General features: G+C 34.0%; 1 long non-coding RNA gene across 1 annotated transcript; it reads right to left on the bottom strand.

The window, feature by feature from the left end:
• Nucleotides 1-11,220: 11,220 nt before the first annotated feature.
• Nucleotides 11,221-24,309, bottom strand: LOC140625440 (uncharacterized). Its single transcript, XR_012024782.1, has 3 exons — nt 24,219-24,309; nt 16,591-16,961; nt 11,221-11,370 (listed from the first exon to the last, which is right to left on the bottom strand). It is a non-coding gene; the product is annotated as an uncharacterized lncRNA (long non-coding RNA).
• Between the last annotated feature and the right edge of the window lie 489 nt (nt 24,310-24,798).

Genomic DNA, 24,798 nt, shown 5'->3' with positions numbered 1-24,798 from the left:
GCAAGGTACAATCCTGAATGGGAACCAAGGGAGAGACAAGAATCCTCTACCAGCAGTGGGAATAAGGTGTTCAGTCTTAAGAGCTCTTAGAATCTTAATCTAAGAACCTAGTTTTCAAAAGCTGGGTTTAAGGTCAGAATGAGATTTGATTCTGAACTGGCTCTTGGGATGCTTAAAATCTTCCTCTCTAGCATCAAAGATTTGTCCCAGAATCAGATACCAGAAGTCAGAGAATTTAGTTGACCTGTTCAAGATCACAAGCTAATTAGCACTGGTGCCAAAATTAGATCCCAGGTTTTCAATTCTAGACCAGGGCTCTTTATGCCATACCAGAAAGGCATAAAGAAATATTTAATTGTTTCTGACATATTCACTTGGCATTATTGTTTTATAAGTATAAGGAGAATTAATAATTAGGGACAGATTAATGGAGAGAAAATGAAGCAATTCACAGGCATATCTAATAAAAATATACACAAATTTGTCTTGGATTTTCAGAAAGCCTCAGAATCGACTGATTTTTCTGATTATTAGTTATACGGGTCTATGAGTTGGCTGTAGATGGGTTCATTATAGGTCCTTTCCTGTCCTTTGATTGACCTAATTACCTAATTTGAAGGAAAAGTTTATTATACAGGATAGATTCCTATATTATTTGAAAATTCAGCCTCAAATTTGAGGCTATTAACACTCTATCCAGTCATAATTTCATGGATAATTTGTTTTCTGTTCTTGCCTTATAACCTTACAAGTTAGCATAGACTCCTCTTTTCATATTTGAAATCATTGTTTTACCCCAATCTTGCAGAATTTATATAAAAGGAAAAAAAAGGGACTCATATTAGCTAAAACATAAAAACAAGTATATTGCAAAAATGTACAGCTGATGTTGCCTGGAGATAAACGGTAGTTTTAGCATAGTTGTTTTATTTATTTATAAAAGATTTGATTTATTTATTCATGAGAGACACACAGAGAGAGGCAGAAACACAGACACAGGCAGAGGGAGAAGCAGGCTCCATGCAGGGAGCCCGATGCGGGACTTGATCCTGGGACTCCAGGATCACACCCTGGGCGGAAGGCAGACCTTCAACTGCTAAGCAACCCAGGCGTCCCAGCACAATTGTTTTAGATATTCCAGGGTTTTGTTTGTTTTTAAGCGGAATTGATTTTTTTAACAGCAGTATCATTAACCTTTCTGACCTTCATGGGTCGAGGACATGGACATCACAGTTTCATTTACTCCACTGAATCACACTGAAAACAAGGTGGGCAGTAAGCTGAGCAGCACTTTGAGTTTCTGGCATCAGGTGCTAGGGGAAGCTGCAGGTATGGGGAATGGGAGAAGAATGGGCCAAGGCAGGAGAGATTTTTGAGAGAATTCTTGGACTGACAGATCCAGGCAATCCAAAGTAACATGAGATTTTTATTTATTTTTTTACCAACCAAGGAAGAAAGTAAAAAATGAATGGCATGTCCAGGGATTGGGGAAAATATTTGGAAGTGCTGGAAAGAGGAAAAAATGTCATGTGGCATTTATAACAAGATGAAGTTCTACACTCTTGCTACTGGAAGCGTGTTTCAAGAACGAGGCATGTCCACACTGACTGGGAACCAGTTAGAAATGCAGACTCTTGAGCTAGCATCGCCTTTTAACAATATCCTGGGGTGGACAAGATGCACGTTAATGTTTGCATTGAGAGTCTGGGAAACCTGTTTTTTGGCATTAAAATGAATAAAATATATGTTCAAACACTGTTAAAATTACGTAGGAAATTAGTTTTTGAAATTTGATTTTCACATTTTAAACTATGGGAAAATGCTAGAAATCTTACCAAGTTTGTTTTTTTACTCTTGTTCTCTCACTTTTCTTTTTATGATATATTTAATTATCAAAGTATTTATGAAGTATGCAAGCAGATTCCCATTAAGCATTTTATTATAATATTAAAATATTTTTAGCATATTGAAATGAACTATGAGCTTGCTTTTTAAATTGAAAATGGCACTCCTTCCCAGTTTTTGTTGTAATTGGATAACGCATTTTTCTTTTACAGCATTATTTTTAATAAAGGTGTGCACATAAAGCATTGAGACTGCTTTAAAATCTCTACCAACATGGTAATGTTCTCTTTCCTGATCTCAGTACAGGTTACATGGGTGTGTTCAGTTTGGTGAAAATTCATTGAGCTGTGTGCTCATGCTATATATACAATTTTGAACATGTGTGCACCTGTGTGTGTATAATTCAACTTCTATTCCAATTATAAAAGAAATCTATACCAACAGAGCGCACCTACTACCTTTAAAGCAGGAGTCTTGTGAGACTTTATACATATTCCCAAAGTGCTGAAATTACTCAAATTATTTGGGAAATTCTTCTGGTGGTGTAAGAAGAGTTTCAAAATAGCTTTTTAGTATTAATTTACAACTTGCATACAGCCTCTATCATGTTACTGGATTACAGTCCCACATACCTCATTTTGTGTTGTTTTGTTTCATTTTAATTTGTGCACTACCCAGCTGAACCCAAGTACCCATTAGTCTTGGCTATAAATAACTTTCAAGGTTGTTTTAAAAATTCAAGTCTACCACCCAAAGCAAAGTTTTGCCATAAAAACAGGTATTCAAAAATGACAAGTTCCAAAAAATATTTTCAGCAAGTATCAATGGGAAAGATGTTAGTTTCCCTGGGGTCTGCTTTCAAGGAGTTTACATTTAGACCTACATATAATTCTGATATATCTGATAAAATATTCATTTCATTGCCTTGAAAATATATCAAATAGCTGAAGAAAAGGAAAAAGCTAAATTCAAATTGTACCATTTTCCCTTAATTATACATGAAAACTTGAGTCAACGGTAGAAACAGGGTAAAGCAGTTCACTATAAAAATGATAGAAGGTTCTAGGTCAAGTTGGCTATTGGAAATAAAGCCACTATCATGTTTCATCAAATATTAGGATTCAATGCCAAGGGTTTTCATTATATACAGGGTATAAAGTACTTTATAAATCACCATATCTGCTGACATTCAATTACATTCAGTCTTATTAATATGAACTGCAGAGTGTTTTTAGGTGTCTACTGGCAGTAAAACCAGCCTTTTCATTAAAAAAGCCTGGCATTCACACGTGGCCCTAAAGTTCACATAACGCCTTGAAACATCCAAGGTAGAAATGCTAATTATTTTTAAATGTTCCAAACTACAGACTAATTACCTATAAACCTTAAAAATAAACACCTGTCCATATGCAGATTAAATAGGTAGTGGACTTTGTACGAATCAAGTAGTGATTTTCCCGAGAAAACGTAGTCCTTCCACATCCATTTCTATAGGATATTTATTTTGCACAATAGCATATTTTTTGATTGAATCTGTTGCATTTGTAAAATAGTGTCAGTCTAGAGGAGAGGAAACACCTATCTCCATTTTCGTAGTTTCATGGTGACAGCCTCTGTGCAGAACACATAGTGTTGAATGATAAGACTCGATATATCACCATTCTTATGCTTCTCGGTAATGTGAACTCATCTTTTGTCTCTATTTTATATATTATTTTCCGTCTAAAGAATCCTAATGATACCTTTTAGATCAGAGGTTTGAAACACTGGCTATATTGGAGTCACTTATAAAACTATAGATTCCTGAGCTTACTCTGGTATTTTGATTTAAAGTTCCATGGGATGTCCAGAAATGGTGGTTTGTTTGTTTGTTTATTTATTTATTTATTTATTTATTATCATTATTATCACCATTATTATTATTGTTATTATCTCCTGGGAATTCTAATATGCAATCAAAAGTGAAAACCACTCTCAGATCTTGGCTTTAGGAGAGGAAAAGTCTCTATATAATTTTGTAAGTAGTAGAAGAGAGAAGAGATATTCTTAGATGATGTTTTTGAGGCTACACACAAATTTTATGGACATTTACATGAGCCAAATGATCTTTTGAGATTTATTTGCATGTATATACTATACTGTATATACATATATATTTGGATATATGCATATATCTGTACATATGTCCATATATACTGGAATGCATGTGTCATGCCCCATAGTTACATAGAAATAAATATTGTATTTGAATTCAATTTAATATCATCTGTTCAAAGTAAGGCGCTTCAAACCTTGAAAATATTCTCTCAGGTATGAAAGCACCTTGATGAGAAATATGTATCCATGACCACAGGGGGGTGCTAATGATCTGTAAATGGGAATAGTGTAATTCAGAATTAAAGTAAAATTGGTAATTATGTATGCAAGTTGAAATCATTTGCTACCCATGAATTTTTCTTTTCCAGGAAATAAATGTTATGATTTATAGTGACAGTAACAGAAACTGCTTTCCATGCTGTATACATAATTTCTGCATGCCCACAAGGCAGTAAAAGATTCTTTCCGTGGAAAATATTTTGCTGTAGAGATGTTCCTTAAGTTTAAGTTTTCAAATTTTAATGCTTCGCTCTCGTTATAGTACAGATTTGTTAAATATATTTTAAAGGGGCAGATAGAATTGTTTTCAACATCTAATATTCAAAATATCTCTAATTTATTTTCCACAAAAATATTATAGTTTTACCAGAATAAAAAGTAACATTTATTTTTCTTATGTCTGTGAATGAAGCTGCGAAGATTTAATGTCATTTGTTTCCCAATTTATAAAACTCAGATTTGGAATATGCTCGAAGTTGGTAGATAGTCAAATTTTTTTTTTTTTTTTTTTTTTTTGTAGTTTTTAAAATGAAGAGATAGAGACACCTGGATGGCTCAATGGTTGAGCATCTGCCTTTGGCTCAGGTCATGATCCTGGGGTCCTGGGATCGAGTTCCATATTGAGCTCCTTGCAGGGAGCCTGCTTCTCGCTCTGCTTGTGTCTCTGCCTCTCTATGTCGTTCATGAATAAAAAAATGAAATCTTAAAAAAAAAAGAATTTGAGGAGATAAACATTTCACTTGGTTTGGACTTGAAATACTTCATTTTCCAAAAGTTAATATTCTAAAATAGAAACAGAAATCATATATAAAATTTATACCAATAAACATATGAGTGCCTTTTATTTTGAGGCAGAAAGTGCCAAGATTTCATGAATAAAGAAGACAAGTTCTCAAGAAATGTACAGTTAGTGAATCTGAAAGTATTACTATAATGGAGACTAAGAAATTTGTGACTCTCTTATGCTTAATTTTTTTGACTTGAGTATTACTCTCTTGCAGCGAGGCTTCTACACCTTTCTCCAGCCAGGCTTTCCTTTGCCACAAATGCAATGCAGTCATTGTCTGAACTGTGCTGGGATGCCAACATTTTCCCTTTTTTAAATTTCATCACCTATTGAGAACATAATTCTTAAGACAATATTTCTAACTCCAAAAGCTTTTGCTTCACTAGGATCTTATTATGCGTGTGAACACAGAAATTTCTTCTGCCCCAACATCTGGAAGGTGCCTCTCTCTTCATATCTGTCTATTTCTTTGTTGCCCAGTTTTGAGGCAGCTTTCTGGAGCTGATAGGCTTATCCTAGGGTCAATCCTGGGAGCAAGTTATTAACTTAACAGGAGTCAGAGCCCGTTGTTGGAACTAAGCCCGCTGCCTGCATTTGCTTTTATTGAAATGAGACTTATCTTAAACTGGTTGATAACCTTGCAGATATTCACAATCAGCAAGTGCACCAAGATTAAGCTACACTTATGTTTATAGTGGATAAAAACTGACTAGCTAGGAAACAAACCAACCAACCATAAATAGGAGGGCTTTCTAGTTAGTTTCTAGTATAATCCAGGACAGATGCATGTGACCACAGAAGGTAATTTGAAGGACCAAAAATGTGAACAGAAAAATGAGATTGAAAAATGAAATGAAGCTGTTAACGCCACACACTAATTCAAACTGACCTCTGTGACTGGTGGGGCAGGGGAATCTGAAGGGAACCCACAGGGAATGGATTTTAGTCTTCAACATCCAGGATTCCTGAATAATGTTTTGGCTCATGGCCAGTGAAGTCAGAGTGAACTAAAGGGAGAAAATAGACTTTGGGAACCCTTAAGCAAGGTAATAATTGGTCCAAAGTTATGGAAATGGATGGAGAGGTTTTATAACTCCTAGAATATCCAAGTCCCACTTATCTTCAGGTAGTGAAAGCAGAGTTTTCTGCTGGATATCAGCAGTATCCCTACCTAGTTGGGTCTTACAGCTCCCATTCTCTTGATTTTCTATACCACAGTAAGTTTCTGGACTTTCATAATAGTGAGTTCTTATGGTGTTTATAATGGTCCATGACTGACCAAGAGGAGTGGGATAAGTAATGAGCATAACTGTGCTCTTTAATGGGCTGATAAGACCATGACAATGGTCACATTCATTCTAGCAGAGACATGTGAGAATGTGCTCATCCTTCATCACCACCTAGTATACAACTTGGAAATACCCTGCATTTAAAAAAAATATGGCTGAGTTTTCTTCATCCCAAATTTTTAAAACAAAGACAGCCAACTAATTTTCTTCCTACTTGCCCAATTGTAGCAACTATGATATCAACAGGTTTAGCAAGTATAGTATGCTACTCCAGGTCACGTTTTATATTTTTTTAATAGTATTTGTTGACTAAAGCCTATTGTTAGATTTCTTCTAGGCCTCACTAATTTTTGCTGTCATCTAGGTCTGTGAGCCCTTTGTGATTTGTATAATAACAAAAGCAATGAATGTCTAGACCTTTTAATTAAAATTCCATATATATGCTCTATTTATTCAGGGACTTTAAACTCTCTTCTATAGGATAGTTGATATAGGAAGTGCATTAAGGGATTTACAATTACCATTTAAAACTCATTATGGGTGATGCTTAGCAGAAATACAGTAAAGTTATAAACACATCTATGTGCTTCTTTTACTCTCTTGCTTTGTGTAGTTGTCTCCCAAACAAGTTCCTCCAAATTTAACAAGGAAAATTTCATTGCTAATTAGATTTAGAAAATAGTCTGGGAAACTAATGGAAGAAATAAATTTAAGAGGAGGGGGGTAATTAGTCCAAACGTATCCATGAAATCTTTACTGCTACCCTGTAAGGTTCATTTTCAATTTACTTTTATAAGGTTGGTTAAATAGTGCTTTAGATAACATATAAATGCATATACAAATAACTGGTGGAAAAAGCATAGAATGTAATTCTTTCTTATATGGAAATAATGTCCTTATATTCTTTCATAGTTTAGAGAATTTACACTTATTATCACATAATTTAAAGATTTGTATTTGGAAAAATCTGCTTGTCGTTCTGACATGAGTGATATCACACTTCGACAGTAGATGGCAATATTGTCCTTTTCTAACAATGTGCTGCTTCCACGCTAGGGGCTTGCTTAGTCTCATCTAAGAGGAGAGAAAGGCTACTACCATCCAAGAATCAATCTTGAAAGTCATTATTAATTTGAAATGACATCAAAGTTTCATTCTTTTGCTACTCTCTGTTTTAAAAAACCAAAATTTTCTTCATTCCTTTGCTATTAACTGTTCCATTGGGGTAGCCTAAAATTCATGTGTAATGAATTTTTTTTTTTTTTTTTATGATTTCAGTGCTTTTGCTAGCACAACAGAACAAAGTCTTACAGAAATGATGCTAAGGAAAATCTATCTCTTTATGATAAGGATAATAATGCTCTTTATACCTCTTTGATAATTATTATCCCTTTTCAATAACATTGCATGCATAACATGGCAGTGATCATAAAAGTTAGTCAACACAGTTTTCATTAGGAAGATGCTCCATATTAGCATTTTCCTATGGATTGCTGAAATTGCCTCCCACCAGGTTTTATGTTAGTCTCAAATCCATTTACTGCAACTTTTCATCCGAAAACAAAACAGTAGCAGTAACAACAACAATAGAAACTTAGTTCACTGTTTTCCCTGTAATGGTTGTGCTATTCCCATTGTCCAGCTTAATACCAAGTCAGCCAGTAGTCTCTAATGGATTAATAGCTTGAAAGGGGGGGATGTTATTGACAGGCACAAATGGATTTCTAAGCATTTCTCTAAAACTCCTCCTAGTGTTCCTTTCACAGGAGCCATTAAGCATGTGAATTCCTTCTTGGAATGTTTTGGCTTTGATCCAATCAAAGCAATAGGGTTTGCTATCCTAGGTTTTTCATTTTACTTTAATCGTAGAGATCTAGTATGCTTTCCTAGGATTTTCATGGTTGATTGATGGTGTGAGATAATGCATCGATAAAAGAATAATTTGGAGACAACCACAGGGAGATCATCTGTATTTATTTCATTTGCCACTGTGCTTCTCGCTAACTCAGAAAATTGACGGACGACGATTATATTTGGGCCTGTGTATATGTATATATAGTTTGCTTCAACATGCTTGGGATGTCTTTGATTTGCAAAAGGATGTATTTTATTCCAGCAGTTTGGATACAAAGAGTGCACCCTATGATTTCTCTATTCATTATACCTCATCTGTTACAAGAGCCAAAAAAAAAAAAAAGTGCTAACTTTTAAATATATGATTTTTCAATTTTGTATTTAAACAGAAACAGTATAAACAAGAGCGAAACATGTTTTCTAGGAATATGCAAAGAGATTGGACATTGAGTTTTGTTTGGAAGCCTAGCATCATTCAACTATACTATCCTATATGTCTTACTGAATCAGGACCAAATTACTGCTATCGTTTATATTTAGGATTGGTAGTAGATGCCAAATAGCCTGCAGTTGGTGTTGAATGCTTCGGCTTTATCAGTAACTGAAGCTATTTGAGACAAATCATCTCCAATTTCAATCTCAATTTGGTTCAAGTCAACCAGGTTCAAGTCTTTGACCTCTTTGTTTTCACCAGAATCCATAGAAGACGTGACTTTTATCTCTTTAGGTACTATACTACAAGTAAATAAGGAAAAGTCCTTATGTGTTCCTGAGAGTCAAGGAATATTCTTATTTTTCTTTATGTTCCATGAGTAGTATGATGCCTTTACAGGCTAGTATGTTGTTGCTCAGCTAATAAAAATTCAAGCTTTAAACAGGACAGCTGAAAATAACAACAACAACAACAACAACAAACAGGACAGCTGGCTCTCAGATAAGTCTCATACTTTGATTTTCAGGTTTATTCTATCAGTGGCTACCCACGTTAGTCTGTCTTCTGGGTAGGATATTGATTCTCTCTTCTATCCTCTCTGGGGACCAAAAAGTTCCCTAAAAACAGTATTCTGTTCTACTTGATTGACATGCCTTTCTTTAAAAAATACTTGGAGATTTTTGTTGCTGGGTTGCATTTATTTTTAATCGAAACTTCATCAAGACGCTACAAAAGATTAGTTGAGAAGTACAGAAACCAAATATGTATATAGTGTGTGATTTTTCACAAGCCATATACCCCTCAGTGCAATCATAAAACTAAACTTAGAAACTGTGATCTAGTTATGTCCAGGCAATTTTAATCATTTCAGAGATTTCTCTCAGGTATTTGAGGTTCAAACTCAGTTAAATTCAGGATTTTATCTCCCTCCTTTCTGTCTGAATTTCATTTTAAATCACAGAGATTACACAAGCTACAGGGGGGTGGGTGGGTGTTAATTAATTCTCTTCAGGCCTCGCTGAAATGTACAAAAGCTCTATGCAATTCTCAGGTGGCAAGTTCCTTCACCATGACGGGTGCTGAAGCAGTGTAGACCTCATTTGCTACTGCGGGAGAGGGCGGAAGCCTCTCTCTGTTTGGTATGTTTTCCTTACATCTGGGTGACGTCCATTAGAGCTCTCTCTGTTAACCATTGTGCTTTCCTCATGGACACTGGAAAGGAGCAGTCTCTCTCAAGCACTCCTCTGGGACTATGAAAATGTTATTGGGACTACTTCAGGTTGTCCAACTGTAGCCATCTTTGCTCTCCTGCTTCTTGGCGTGGTGGTGTGTGTGTGAGAAGCTATAGCTTGTAGGAGTTCCAGGTAGACAGTAAGTCATTCTTCTTTCCTTTTGGATTATCAACCTCATCTAGAGGTCTGCTCTTCTCTGTATATCTCCCTGCTCCATCCATCATGACCCACTTGACCTGAAGGAGAAGAAGATCCAGAACTCTTATACTAGAGTGTCAGTTTCTCAGACTCTTTTGGTTTCTCTTCTTCCATCCAGCTGGGAAGATCTCTGATCTGCAAGGTAGGCAAAAATCAAAGCAAAGCAATGCAAAACAAACAGGTACCTTAGTACGGATTCTTCATATTTTACAACTAGCTTGACTTTTTAAAACTTATAAGACTTTGCTCTAGGTTTTCTGGTTTTCCCACTGACGTCATCTGGCTATGTTGGTCTTCAGGGTTAAAAGTGTGGGGGAATGTAAGACAGAAAGGAGACGTTTTGTTCATGCCTCGCATACCACCCCCATCCTAACACAGCATTATGAACTCTAGAAGGAAGGGGCACTATGCATTTTAAAATAATTTATCATAACTCTATAAAAGATTATGATTTCCTTGTTAGGGGCAAGAAGCTTGAGATTTAGAAAGCTAAAGATGTTGTAACAACAAATTTTAGAGAGGATGATGGCAATGTGATATCAGTGAAAATTTTAGCCATGAATGCGAGGGATATAGATTTCCTAATTCTGGCCTAGTTGTCTCCTGCCATCATTCCGGATCTACATCATTTGCTTTGACAAACTAGGAGGATCCACAAGCTCATTTTGATCATGCTGATCCATGTCAGAATGGCTATTTCCTCGTCTCAGCGTTGATCTAGTAAGTGCAAGCTCATCTTCTGTCTGGCATTCTTAGTATACGTCAGGGTTTCTCAGCCTTGCCATTGTTGACATTTTGGACCAGATAATTCTTGGACAAATTCAGATAATTTGGAGAGCTCTGGAGGACTGTCTTGTGTATTATAGCAGCATGCTTGACCTTTACCTACTAGATACCAGTAGCATTCCTTCTAGTTATGACAAACATGTCTCCAGACATTGCCAAATGTCCCCTGGGAGGCAAAACTGCCTGTACCTCATTAAGAACTACTACATCAGGGGACACCTGGGTAGCTCAGTGGTTGGGCATCTGCCTTCAGCTCAGGGCGTGATTCTGGAGTCCCCGGATAGAGTCTCACATCAGGCTCCCTGCATGGAGTCTGCTTCTCCCTCTGCCTATGTCTCTGCCTCTCTCTCCCTCTCTGTCTCTCATGAATAAATAAATAAAATCTTAAAAAGAGCTACTACATAGGTGTTTTACCTGTAATTCTGTGAGCTGCTGTACTATACTTTACAGTTCCAGTATTATTTCTGTTCTTTACTCAAGACTCCAAAACTTTATGTAAATACTTATAATATGTTTGGGGCAGATTTAATTTTTGTAGGGCTTTAAGCTTATATCATTTTGGAGTATCTCCTTAAGAAAAGAAATACAGAATTATGAAAAAGCAAAGCATGAAAGTTCATAACTATTTTGAATGAGAAAAAATAAATCATAATAAATCACAAAGTTTTAAAAGCTGACAAATATTAAAAACAGCACAGAATCCAAGAAAAATATATTTATTGATTAGCTGTTTATAACACTTCTTTTGGCCTAATTTTTGGCTACTGATCCTTTGATAATCTCTTCAGATGATGAATTTTAACATTATTTTTTATAAAGGGAATAGTAATTTAGGTTTTCTCTGTCATTTGTTTGTTCTTATTGATATTTCAGAAAAGTTTATTTCAGCCTCACAACTTATCATGCTCATGATCATATTGCAATGCATAAAATATATGCTTTTCAAACAGGCATTTCTCTGCTTTCAGTATTGCTACAGGCTGGTGTCCAGTACAGGAATTCTGATGAATTCTATTTCACATGATTGCCACAAAGAAGAGATAAAACACAAAGAGTATTTAATAATAATTAATAATAGCAAATATTGTATTATTGAATTTATTTTTGAGGAGAGGACATTTTTGTTTTGACTAGTCAACCATGAGAACTGAATCTTTTGCTCACAATTTTACAGGTTTGATTATTGGAAGGATTTTCCACAGACTTGCTCCTAGGTCCATACATTTCAAACTTTTTTCTTCTTACACTCCACACATTCTTTCAATTCTTGGTGCCATAGGACACATTCATATAGAAATAATACCATGTCTTTTCACTTTATTGTTGCAATCCTCAGTAAGTAACCAGCGGGACATAGCACAGTATACCAGAGAAGCCAGCAATAACTTAATTATACACAGAAATGACTGTGACCCATATAAGCATAGTCCACTTCACCCAAACTAAATATATTCTCAACTCACCTTGCCCTTTGTAGGATCCCTCAAATACCAGTGACCACTGTAATACATCTTAAACAAGACAGATACATTGTAAAAGGGATGTTAGAGTAGAAACAGATGGATAGGTTCATTGACAGTTGTTAAAGCATTTTATTCTTTGCAAATTTTACAAAAATTTACTTCAATTAAAATAATTCCCAAGGTCTCTCCCAAGGCCTGGGAAGTGAGAGACTGAAACATCAACTTCATTAGTTTAAAGCAAACACATTTTAACTCTTGCTGCTGTTATAGGGAAAGATGATGGGGATGGAGGAGGAGAGAAGACAGAGGCAGATTGATATTGTGTCACAGGAAGCAAGAAGATATGAAAAAGTTCATGTTTTCTGAAAAAAAAAAATGAAAGGAAAAAAGAAATGGAAGGACTATTTTCCAGCAATAATCAATGTAGAATTTTTACTTTTCCTTTTTAAAGCCTGTAAACTTCCAGGAGGAGGCCATAGCAGTACAAAGACCTTAGGCAAGAACGAGATGGCTTTGTCCACAGAACAGATGAAGGTCAGTGTAGCTGAATTGAATAAATGATAAGATAGGTGGACACCTTCCCCAACACAACCCCAAACCACCAAAGAAACAACCCTTAACTTGGAGTGTATGAGGAACAATGAGGGGTGAGGTAGAAAAGGGGTTATTACTCAAGCAGAAATTTCCATGGGAGCGGAAAGTATAATAACTGTCTTGAGTGTTTAATGTAGTTATTATAACTACTTTTTAATTCTTTCTCTCTACTATTATCTGAAAGTTTGTCCCCCCCACCACCTCGCCCATTTATATGTTGAAATCCTAACACTCAAAGGTGATTTCATTTGTTGGTAGGTGTTTGAGAAATTCTTAAATCATGGGGGTTGAGCCCTCATGAATGGGCTTAGTATTTTATGAAATAGCCTCCAGAGAGATCCCTAGGCCCTTCTACCATGAGAAGACACAGTGAGAAGGCATTTGACTATGAAACAGGAGAAGGGCCCTCATTAGAATGCAGCCATGCTGGAGCCTTGATCTTGGACTTCCAAGCTTCCAGAACTGTGAGAATAAGTTTCTGTTGTTTAGAAACCATCCAGTCTGTGGTATTTTATGACAGCTGACTGAATGGACTGACGTTCTCTATTAATTCAGTGTTTTAACCAAATGATTTTCTTTACCAGAAATGGTTTCTTTCCTTTCCCATAGGTTTACATTCCTCAAGACAAGTTCAAAAGTAGATCTTTCATGAAGCCTGATGTGTTCATCCTCAATTCCCCATGGTATTTGGTTTGTACTTCAGGATGCATCTGTTTTCTGCTGTTTTCTCATTGTTATTCTCTCAATTCACTGCTAGAGGGCAGCAGTCATAGACACTTAATCATGAATAGTTTGTGTATCTGGTAGAGGGTCTTGATTTCATGAGGTGTGCTCACGCTATGGTTGAATAAAAGAAGCATAGCTGTTCATTTTTCCAGTAAAAACAATTACTTCTAAGCTGAGTTTTCTTTAACTTTTTATTTTTGATGCTTAGCATATCACCCACATATAAAAGATACTCAGAAAGGCAGCCTGGTGGCTTAGTGGTTTAGCGCCACCTTCAGCCCAGCGTGGGATCCTGGAGACCTGGATTCGAGTCCCACCTTGGGCTCCCTGCATGGAGCCTGCAGCTCCCTTTGCCTGTGTTTCTGCCTCTCTTTATCTGTGTCTCTCATGAATAAATAAATAAAATCTTAAAAAAAAAAAGGTGCTCAGAATAGTTTTAAATAACTAAACCAGTTATCAGTATTACTATAATTTAATAGAAAAATCATATAAGGTTTAAAAATAATAGTTAATATGGAGAGAGTTAAAGCAGTAGGGATTCGCCATACTTCTATGTTTTTACATTTAATAGGAGTAATTTTTGTAAGTGTTGAAGATGGTGGTAAAACGTGGGAATATTGATTTTATTGTTTTCTAGAGTTAATGGCTTCTGCTAACACTTTAGAATTAAAATCTAACTTGAGAATATTTTCTTAACATGAGATTGCATCTCAGCAATATTGCTTGTCTATCTATTCTTATCATTTATTATTTAGGGTGAATAAATTGCTGTTGTTATTAAAAAATCAAAAGAACACTCTAATCACCAGGTCATGAGTTATATTAATACTGCATCTTGGCCACAGATAGAATGTGGGCACAGTAATTTCACACCTTCATCCTTTTGGGGCTAATATTTGGACTATGGCCAAAACCACTTCAGGATGTTCTTTAAAAATAACAGACTATAACTGTGCCTGGATAATTTTGACTTAACTTGTTAATAACTTCAATGTGAATTTTAAGTAATTATTTTGTAGTTTATAATTCACCCTGTAATCATTAGTTTTGTTATAGTTATACCAAAAATGTAATGTATGTTTATGGGAGCAAAAGGACATTGTAGTTTTAGAAATAGCAACTAGAGCTTAGAAGGAAAAAAGGAAGAATATAATTTGAACAGTGATAGCGCTTTGGGGGCTACTTGAATAATCAAGGGGCGCTGAAGCTGTTTTGTCTCATAGACTTATATAAACTCTGTAAGACTCTTACATATTCATTATAAGCTGATAGATTTATTGGTATATTTAAGTGATTTAACATAGAAACAACCTCATGTGAAATCAGTTCAGTATTTTTTAGTCTCCTTGATTGGCCCAATGCCAAAAATTTCATCAGATTCTAATTCTAACAGGCTCAAACTGATTTGTGGAAATGATACAAAGAATGATATGGGGGAGAAACTATCCATATTAATCATATTTGAGTGCTTCTCTATACCTGCACAGAGACTTTCTAATTTGCCAAACCATTTCTGACTGAGGCTGGTTGAAGGCTAAATTTAAGGGTATTTCGTTTGAAAGATTTGGTGGATTGATTGGGTCCCAATTCTTCAGTTCCTTATATGACCTCATGGTGGGTAATTTTTTGACTGGTTTGGATAGATTTTTGGGTTGGATTTTTGAGTTTTTCTTTGGTCAATGGGGATTTTATTTTATTTTATTTTATTTTATTTTATTTTATTTTATTTTATTTTATTTTTTTCAATGAGGATTTTAATAGATGTGACATTGTTATGTTCCAGTCTCAGGCTATTATAATCAATGCTGTGTCTGGGCTGGCCTTTGTGGTTCTTTTGATTACAAGGCACCCTCAGCAATTGCCATCAGAAAACTTGGCAAAAAAAGTTGACAAGTCCTGGGAATTACATGGCACACTTGGTGCCACACCACGAGGTTATGGGGAGACAGAGACTGAGAAAGAGAGTGGGCCTGGAATTCTGTTTTTGGGATCCAGGGTTTTGGGGCTCATTCTGCATTGGTGAATTTAATACAGTGAGCATTTAAAGCACAGAAAGATAATATGGCAGTGGTCAAATAGTTATTGAAACCAGCTAAGAGCTCTAAAACAAAGGAGCCTTAGGGGAGTAGGTGGGCAGCCTGGGTCTTTATCTGGTCATGTGGCTGGCAGTGTTTATTGGAGATAGCCATCTTTGAAGTGGGTGCCTTGGCAATCAAAACTTGAGTGAGGCACTTAAATTACAAAAAAGGAAAACCCAACCATCGGGGTTTACACTACAAACGCGTGCAGAGACTGAAATGTACTTGAGTGGTTAAATTTGTCCTCTTATGCTCTTTCTTTTTACCAAGAGAAGAACATGCTTTGCATAGCATCTTGTCGAGGAGGATGAAAGACATTTGGAAAATACTTGGATTCCACCCAAACTTTGGAGTCAAGCTCAAGTGAGTCTAGCCTGGATCAGCTGAACTTCAGTTGACTCAAATGCATAAGCAAGAAAGACAGCCTTATTTTTGTTTGGAGCGCTTGTAAGGCCTCAATTTTGTGACAATAGTTGACAGAGTTCAAGATATTCTAACCGCCCAGTAAGAGCTTGGGCTTCATTTTGCTAATGATAAAAATGAGATATGAACAGATAAAGTAATTTTCCTGAGCTCAGACCAAATCTCAGAAAGTAATATGAGACTACCTGTGTCAACATTACTTTGAGCCAGGAGGTTTTAAATCAGACTCCAGGCCAATAAACATCTTGGCTGTTTGCTTTAAAACATACTTGCAAAGCATTTTTTCTTGGCAGTTTTCTGATCTGGGCAAATAACTTGTCAGAATACCAATTTGCTCACCTGAGAAGAGAAGTCACCTCTTAGAACATCAGTTAGTTCATTAAGACTTAAAGGCTTTCATCTCTGATCCTAAACTATTAAGGTACTAACTTTGTCCAATTCTAACTAGTTCCCCCTCTTTTTTTAAATTTTTTTATTTTACTAGTTCCCCCTCTTGAAAGACTTACCTCAAATGATTTGAGAGAAGACTCCAAAACTGTAAATACTCTTCCCTATCCTCTTTCTTTGAAATATTACTAAGACTATCAAGACGATAAATATCCGTTGCTGAAGTTAGTTTAATACACTTGGCTTTGCTTGTCAACAGCTTTGTTTCTGCTTGTATTTATTATTTATTTATTTATTTATTTATTTATTTATTTATTTATGGTGGTCTTCATTGAGAATTGATGGTTGACATTATTAGAATTATTCCGTTGAGCATTAATTAATATGTACATTAATAAAAAGAGCAAAAACCTAGATATAAACTTATTGGCCTCCAGTTCTCTTTGCTCCACCATTAGCTCACACTTTGATCAATGCATCAGGCTGACATCTATGAAAGAAAGGAAATAAGAGGATCATCTTTGAAGTTTCCATGCCTAAAACTATGATTTTAAGATTATGAGATCAAACATACATAAAAAAAATTACTGGAACAATTTATTTATTTGTTCTCAATCTTTCTTAATAAGTGTATAACTTGAAACATCATTTGAATACAATTATTTTATTGTTTTATTTCTGTCTATAAGTGCCTTTAAAATGCTGGTATAATTTATCCTTTAAATTAAAGAGGGTTTTTTTTTTGATGATATAAATTAGTCTACATTAAGCGTCTGAATCTAAATGTACTACTTTTCTGAAGCTAATTGTATTTTCCTAAAATAACAACACCTATTTGGAATTTACTGGTTCATGATATTACCTAAGCCAAATAGAAGTTTTACCTCTCACTTAGTGGTAAGTAAAAAGGGCCTCCTGCTAAATAAATAGCACCTAACTTAATGCCACTTTGTTTCATTGGTCTTTCAAAAGATGTTTATTATTATTTTACATGCAAGGTCCTCTACAAATAAAAAAACAAACAAACAAAATAAACTCTAGAATGAAACTTTCTGTAGACATGCTGATAGCATGTAGAAGAGGAGTAGTTTATCCTCAAAGGAGGAAACCACATCAATACTAAAACCAGTTTAAGACTACAAAGTACAAAGTCTAGAGACATTATAAATAGGTCAGTCTTATGTCTTTGATTTACAGATAGTGAAATAACAGATGTTCATAATAATGATTCTCCATCATCTGGAAGCTGACTTAGAGTTTCAGCAAAATTTTAAGGATTCAGAGAAAGGCACAATACCTTTTAGAAACAGTCATGTGCCACAATTTTGTTTTTTAACTTTCAGAGGTAAAGCATTATATGCCTGTAATGTCTGAGCGTCCAAAATAATAAATCATTCAAAGAGTTCCAGATAGCTGGGGTTTTATGATACTTAGCCTTTTGAAATGTTCTCTAATGTTTTCTGCTTTGCTTTCTCTTAACTTTATACCAAATTTCATTAACTCAAGGTTTGATTTATAACATATATTCCTTGACTATTTTGTAAATAATATTTTCACCCTGGCAAGAATTAAGCTCTGTCTTTTAGTTCCATCACCAGTGTTATTTCTATACCCTCTACTTTTCCTTTCAAAACTCCTTATTTCAAATATATCAGGAGGATCTTATATGTGATTCACTGAGCAAAGGTCAACTCTAAATAGGAAAATGTTCCACTTTTGATTTAATCTGTTTTTTGGTGTGGAAATAAATTCAATTGAGAGAGATTTTTTTCTTCCAAGTCAAAAACTTTCATTTCTTATAAATAAGATATAGATTGATTACATTTTGTGCTTCGGTTGTAATGACTCCATAGCTTTAGCAGAAAATACTCTAGTTTCTTTGGAGGGATGTCTCATTAGATGGTAACTTTTAAGTCAGGTGTTTTTGGCTTTCAATACTTTTGGCAGCTTAATTGCAGTATCTTTTATATGTGAAATAATTAGGTGTTTATACAACTTATTAGAAACTTTTAAATAGTGAGTGCTCATACTCTTTCCTGCTTAACTTAGCCCATGAAGATAAATATGAAAATGGAAAAAAATAGGTAAATAGAAAAGTTGTACTTTTAAAAAGATGATAGAGATGAATGAGAAAGGGAAGAGGTTATATTTTCAAATTTACAAATGGAAATTTCCTACACAATAATGATGGCTATGTCAAAAAGAAAAATTCATCAATCAAAAACAGTGTTGATATATTTTGACATAATGCTGATTTATTTTTTTGACTTGTCTGTTTCAGTTAACAATGGTTTGGGCAATTGATTTATTTTTTGAATTTTCTATAATTATTAAATATTTTCTGACAGGGTGAATAATAACCTAATAAAGTTCCAGTTAAGTAGCTCTATAGGTATACTGTTGAATTAGTTTGAGAGCAAATATACTTTAAAATAAATGAAACAACATATACCTATTTCCACAAAATTAATCACTTATTCCCATTTTTGGATATTGTCATACTATACCTTTTTCCTTTTATAAGTATATTTTGTCCTTTTTATAACAAATACTGTTTATATGCACACATTTATTTAATATCAAAATGAAATTATTTAGAAATAATTCTGTTTTTAGAATATGACTATCAGAAAGAAAAATGAATCCTTCCTGTGGTCTCAGGAACTTAAGACTATGAGTTGATAAACTGCAACATTGTAATTCACATTTCTAATTTTGTGACTAGATAATCAAATGTTTTCATATATTTTCAGTGTGATGAAATGCAGGTTAAACTCAGTATATTTGCTAATTCACTGTTATTTAATTTCACTAAATTTGGAGATGTTTATTTGAGAAGTTGTGGAACTCTCACTTCCCCCAATCACATCTTAGAATATTTCCTCACTGGGGTTTTAGCTCTATTGGGGAGTATTATCTTCTATTTTAGAATAGATATAAATAGAAATAAAGGATTCATGTTAGTGAAATTTACTTTAGCTGGAACACACTTTGAGAATCAATGCCCTCAGGCTTCCCGTTCTTGCTTGCCTAATTCCCCAAGAAGTTGAAAGAGAAATTCTAGGGCTACAGAAATCTAGTGGGAGACATCTGGGAGTGCTTTAGAGGAAATTCGCTCAACCTTATCATTGCACCTGGTAGTTGGAATTTGGCAGATCTGCTAAGCCCCGGGAGGTATACCAGCCTTAGATTAGTCTATAAAAATAGTTAATAATATATAAGATTTACTGAGTTCTTATAATGTTCCAGAAACTTTGCTATACCTCCATATAAATTATTTTATAATCCTGTTTTATGGATGAGTAATTGAGACTCAAAAGGGTTAAGTAACTTTTCCAGTGTCACCCTGCTGGTAAATGGTTGCTTCAGAGCTTGCACTATTTATTACTATGCTGTCTTGACTAATATTATCTTCTTGCTCTTGGGTTTTTCCTCAATTTCTTGTGCATTATGACACCAACAGGCATCAACTGCCAGTTCGAAAATTGTTTCTATATCTTCATTTGCCATTGCCTCCTTTATCTGCCAGATGATGGTGATTAAACTCTAACACAGATGATAGAGTTTATGGTTTGATTAAGAGACCTATATGCCTATATTTTTATTTAAAAATCAGTGAAAATAATAATAAATACATATATGTAAATTGTTTTTTAGTCTTAAAGTTTGTATTATTTTACTTAATTAACACTCCTGAAAATTTTGCATGGATGAAATCAATTCAAATATTCTCTATGCACTTATGTGTATGTTTTCAATAAAAAAAAAGTGTTGTTTAGGTTTCATTGGTTCTTTTATTTGTATTGCTAAGGTTCCCAGCTCTTTAGGGAGTGTAATCCAAGGCTTTTGAAATGCATTCACTGTGCATGGGTGTATGTGTTTATAGACTACCCATTGCCATTTGTCTCTCTGACAGATACTATCCAGGCTACTGTAAACAATAACCATTTTGGAGGTAGAATTAATGTCATTGTCTCACTTTGTAGGTAATGTCACCTGACCCTTTTTGGATAGTAATTAAAATAACAATGGGCATAGTTATCTCCTGGGAAAAATTTTTGTGATTGGGAAGTAGCAGTTGGGGTATTCAAGATCAAAATTTATTAAGCCGGTATCCTGAACATGCTGGTGACTTCATCAAATACTTAATGACTGGTCAGAGAAAACCGGAAAGCACTGTACCAAACACCTGTTTACAGGCACCAATTTTTGCATTCTTACATCCAGATGTATTGAAGACACCTATTGGAAACTAGTTGAAAATGTGGTAGGGCAATGGTTCTTAAACTTCAGCGTCCATTAAAATCATCTGGAAAGCTTGTTAAAACACAGATTACAGCCTTCATCTCAGAGATTCTGATTCAGTAAATCTGTGTTGGTCTCTAGAGTTTGCATTTCTAACAAGTTCCCAAGTTCTGCTGCTGCTGCTGCTGGTTTGAGCACTTCGCTTAGAGATCCACTTGCAAGAAAGATTATGGTTTTACACGTTGAAATTATATGATCAGTTTGTAGCCTTAAATAGAAAGTCAACTATGACCCGATAAATTTTTAAAACTTATTTTCAATATGTATTCCACGTGGTCACATGCCATCAGGTATTATAGAATCCACTTTGTCTCTTTTCATTATTTGAACTTTTTTCTTTTAGTCTGTTTATTCTTAACCTAAGTTGTGTGTCTCTCTCCCCCTCATTATTTTGGTAACATTTTCTAATTTTATGCTGTTATATCTTTCTGGAACAATCATCCTTTCTTAAATAATTTTTCAAAGTAGAATTATCTATTAGGTTATAAACTTCTTGGAATAAGGAACCATGTGCTATTTATTTTTGAACCTCTACTCCCCTCTTATCACTAATTCCTCGTGCTGATCATTGTGCATGGATGAAATCAATAAATATGTTGCATTGAATATTATATTTTTGACTCTACTTTCTTTTGAAGACCAAGAAGTCACAAATAGGGTTTTAGATCAACTGAGATTTGAGTAGTAGGAAGGCAAAGAAAGGATGAAGGAAAGAATTGAAGATGAATAGGAGCCTGTAGGAGTAAGGTAGTATGCAATAATCAAACCTGAATCAATTTGGGTGTTAACCTATTAAATTCTTTACTTGAATGTAACATGTTTCCTTATTTTTTTAATATTTTATGGTGCAATATATCAAGAGGAAGCAATCAATACAGGTATATTGATCGAAAATGAGAACAAAACAAAATATTAAATAGAATTTTATCTGAAAGAGTTTATAAGAACATTGATTAAATTCAATAACTATTAAATAAATCAAATAAAATGAAATCATAGATAATGCTTTGTAAGACAAAATGAAGTGGTTTAAATCAAGGCACTCCTCATAACTGGGTATTGTTTTATATAAAATATTTTCTTCAGTGAAAGAATCATTTAGTTTCTGTAAAATGTACATAGTAAATAATTTACTTTATATACCTTTGGGATAGTTCATGATATAAAAATATGAAATCTTATTGAAGGACAGAAAACAAAATTGAGCAAATGGAAAATCCTACTAATGTCCTTGGAAAGGAAGACATTATTAGGAAGTCTATACTTCTAAAATTAATATACATATTCAATGCAGCTCTTGTTAGAATTCCAACATATTTTTTTTGAGTGGGAGGGAAAGGGCAAGTATAAATAATCTTAATGTTTATTGCCCCAAATTAGCTAAGGAAAAAGAGGTGTAGGAAAGGGGTCTTGATTTTCCAGATATCCAAATGCTATATTTGAAAAAAACCACTAGTTAAAAAAAAAAAAAAAAAGAAAAAAAACCACTAAACACAGATCATATAGCACTGGTATAGAAACAAATTACAAGAATAGAATAAATATTTCATAAATAAATCTCAGTATAAATGAGAATTTAATATATAAAATGATATAGTCAGTGGGAAAGGATAAATAGTTTTAAATTTTTCTGGTTATTGACTATCTAATGGATAGGAATCTATTGTATCTCCTATGCAAAAATAAACCACAGATGAATTAAAGGCCGATATGGAAAATAAAAAATAAGAAATTAAGAGTTTTTAGTATTTAGGAGAGAGAGTTTATAATACCTAAGATTTGGTAAAATATTTTTAATCAAGACTATAAATCCAGAAGACATAAAATAAAATATAACCATAATTAACTGCAGTAAAATCAAAAGTTTTTCATTTTAAAATGTATTATAAAGTCAATAAGAAGATAATAAACGTGGACAAATATTTATAAAGGATTTATAGACTAAAACCTAATATCAATAATTACAAATAGCTCTCACAAATTGACACAAATATAAAAAAGAAGAAAATGATAAAAGACACTTTGCAATATAATAAGTTAAAATGACAATAAATGTAAAAAGAAACAATAGTTCACTACTTGTCAGGATGAAAATTAATGTTTGAGACTGCTTTGGGTGGTGGTGGGCTCAATGGCCTTCACAGTCATAAAACTATATAGAAAGGGATTTTCAGAAATAGTTTCCAGATTACTTTTTACTCTCAGAAGCCAAAATTGTGAATAATCTTATTGAAAGGATTTTTTCATGACTTAAGTTTCTTAGAAAATATTTACTTCCTCCTAAATTCGAGTATACAATCCAGTAGCCATTGGACATTCTGATATGCTTATTAAGAATTCTTGATCATCTAACAATAATTCTCATATGGGAACAATGGCCCCTACTTAATGTTCTCTTGTTGCTAAGTTCAGTCATATGAATATTTTATGTTCTATCTGTTTTAATATTTAAAATGTTTCCATGTAAAAACAAAAAATTATTGCAAGGCAATGACTGTTTAAAGTATATAAATATGAAAAATGGTAATGAATGAGTAGATTTACATAAGTAAACTTTTTCTGGGTATTGGAGTTATTAGAGAATTTAAAAATAATATTTTGTAAATACAAGAGAAATATTAGGGAATATTGGCAGCATGTCAGTTTCTATAGATTTTTGCTTAAAGTAGGGAAAATTAGAGGCTCCATAATTGTCACCTTAGTTGTTGTTATCGTTCCTTAAGTTCCCTTTCTCCTGCTTTATTTTGTCATCAAGCAACTGTTGTTATTGAATTCTCTCTAATATATTTATAAAACATAAATTATTTTTTTCTCCTGCAGATGTTACTAAAGCTTTAGAAGCTCCTCCTTGTGCTCAATTAATTTATAAAATTATTGATAAGAAAAACAAAATATGTAAGTACTCAAAGTCATGGTGTGTGAGGTTGGAGGAAGATGCATCAGAACTTAGGTCAATTTATTATTAACATAAAAAAAAATCTAGATGAAGAAAAACCAGACATTTGCAATGGTAATATTTCTGTAGCATAGAATAAGTATGTGTATTTTTATATCTTCTCGTAAGCTTAGTGTTGTGCGTGGCACAAAATGGTTCTCTGATGTAGGTATGTTCAATGAGTAAAATGCAATTAATTAGTTAGAAATTGTGATCTTTTACTGTATATTTACAATATGCTGAGCATTGTGTTTCATACATGTTAAGCTCCTCTAAATTCTTAAAACAATTGTATGAAAAAAGTATTCTTAATTTATCATGATAGTTACAATAATTACCAAAACAGAAAAAATGACAGAACTGGGGGGAAAAGTAGGGTATAAAGGAAGCATGGATATTGAACTGAAGAATTCATTCATGACATATACTAAATATTTCATTATAATAATTGAAATCTGATTCTTTAAGAATTGACATATGTATCTTGGATTTTTAACTATTACTTACTATTTGATCTATTACTCTCATTTTGCCTGATTCTGTGATTTGCATGGCACTGTGTCTCGTTCCTGGATATCAGTTTACACTGAGGCCTCTGACTTTGATGAATCCTTTGAGTCACAATTCTCTATTCCAACATTCCCCCAAACTGTACCCAGAATACAATATGCTGATTGTACTACCAGCCCTACTCTCCCATTGGAGGAACAATAAACAACAAAATGGTTATCTTTTAAAAAAGGACAATCCAAACTCTGTATCCCATCTTCTTCAAAGAATTAAGCAATTGAGTGAAGTAAGTCAGTCGGAGAAGGACAAACATTATATGTTCTCATTCATTTGGGGAATATAAATAATAGTGAAAGGGAATATAAGGGAAGGGAGAAGAAATGTGTGGGAAATATCAGAAAGGGAGACAGAACGTAAAGACTGCTAACTCTGGGAAACGAACTAGGGGTGGTAGAAGGGGAGGAGGGCGGGGGGTGGGAGTGAATGGGTGACGGGCACTGGGGGTTATTCTGTATGTTAGTAAATTGAACACCAATAAAAAATAAATTAAAAAAATAAAAATAAAAATTAAAAAAAA

This window comes from Canis lupus, chromosome 36 (assembly GCF_048164855.1).
Source record: "Canis lupus baileyi chromosome 36, mCanLup2.hap1, whole genome shotgun sequence".
Taxonomy (NCBI): domain Eukaryota; kingdom Metazoa; phylum Chordata; class Mammalia; order Carnivora; family Canidae; genus Canis; species Canis lupus.
Note: the sequence above shows the minus strand (reverse complement) of the source record. Positions and strands in the feature narration are given on the sequence as shown.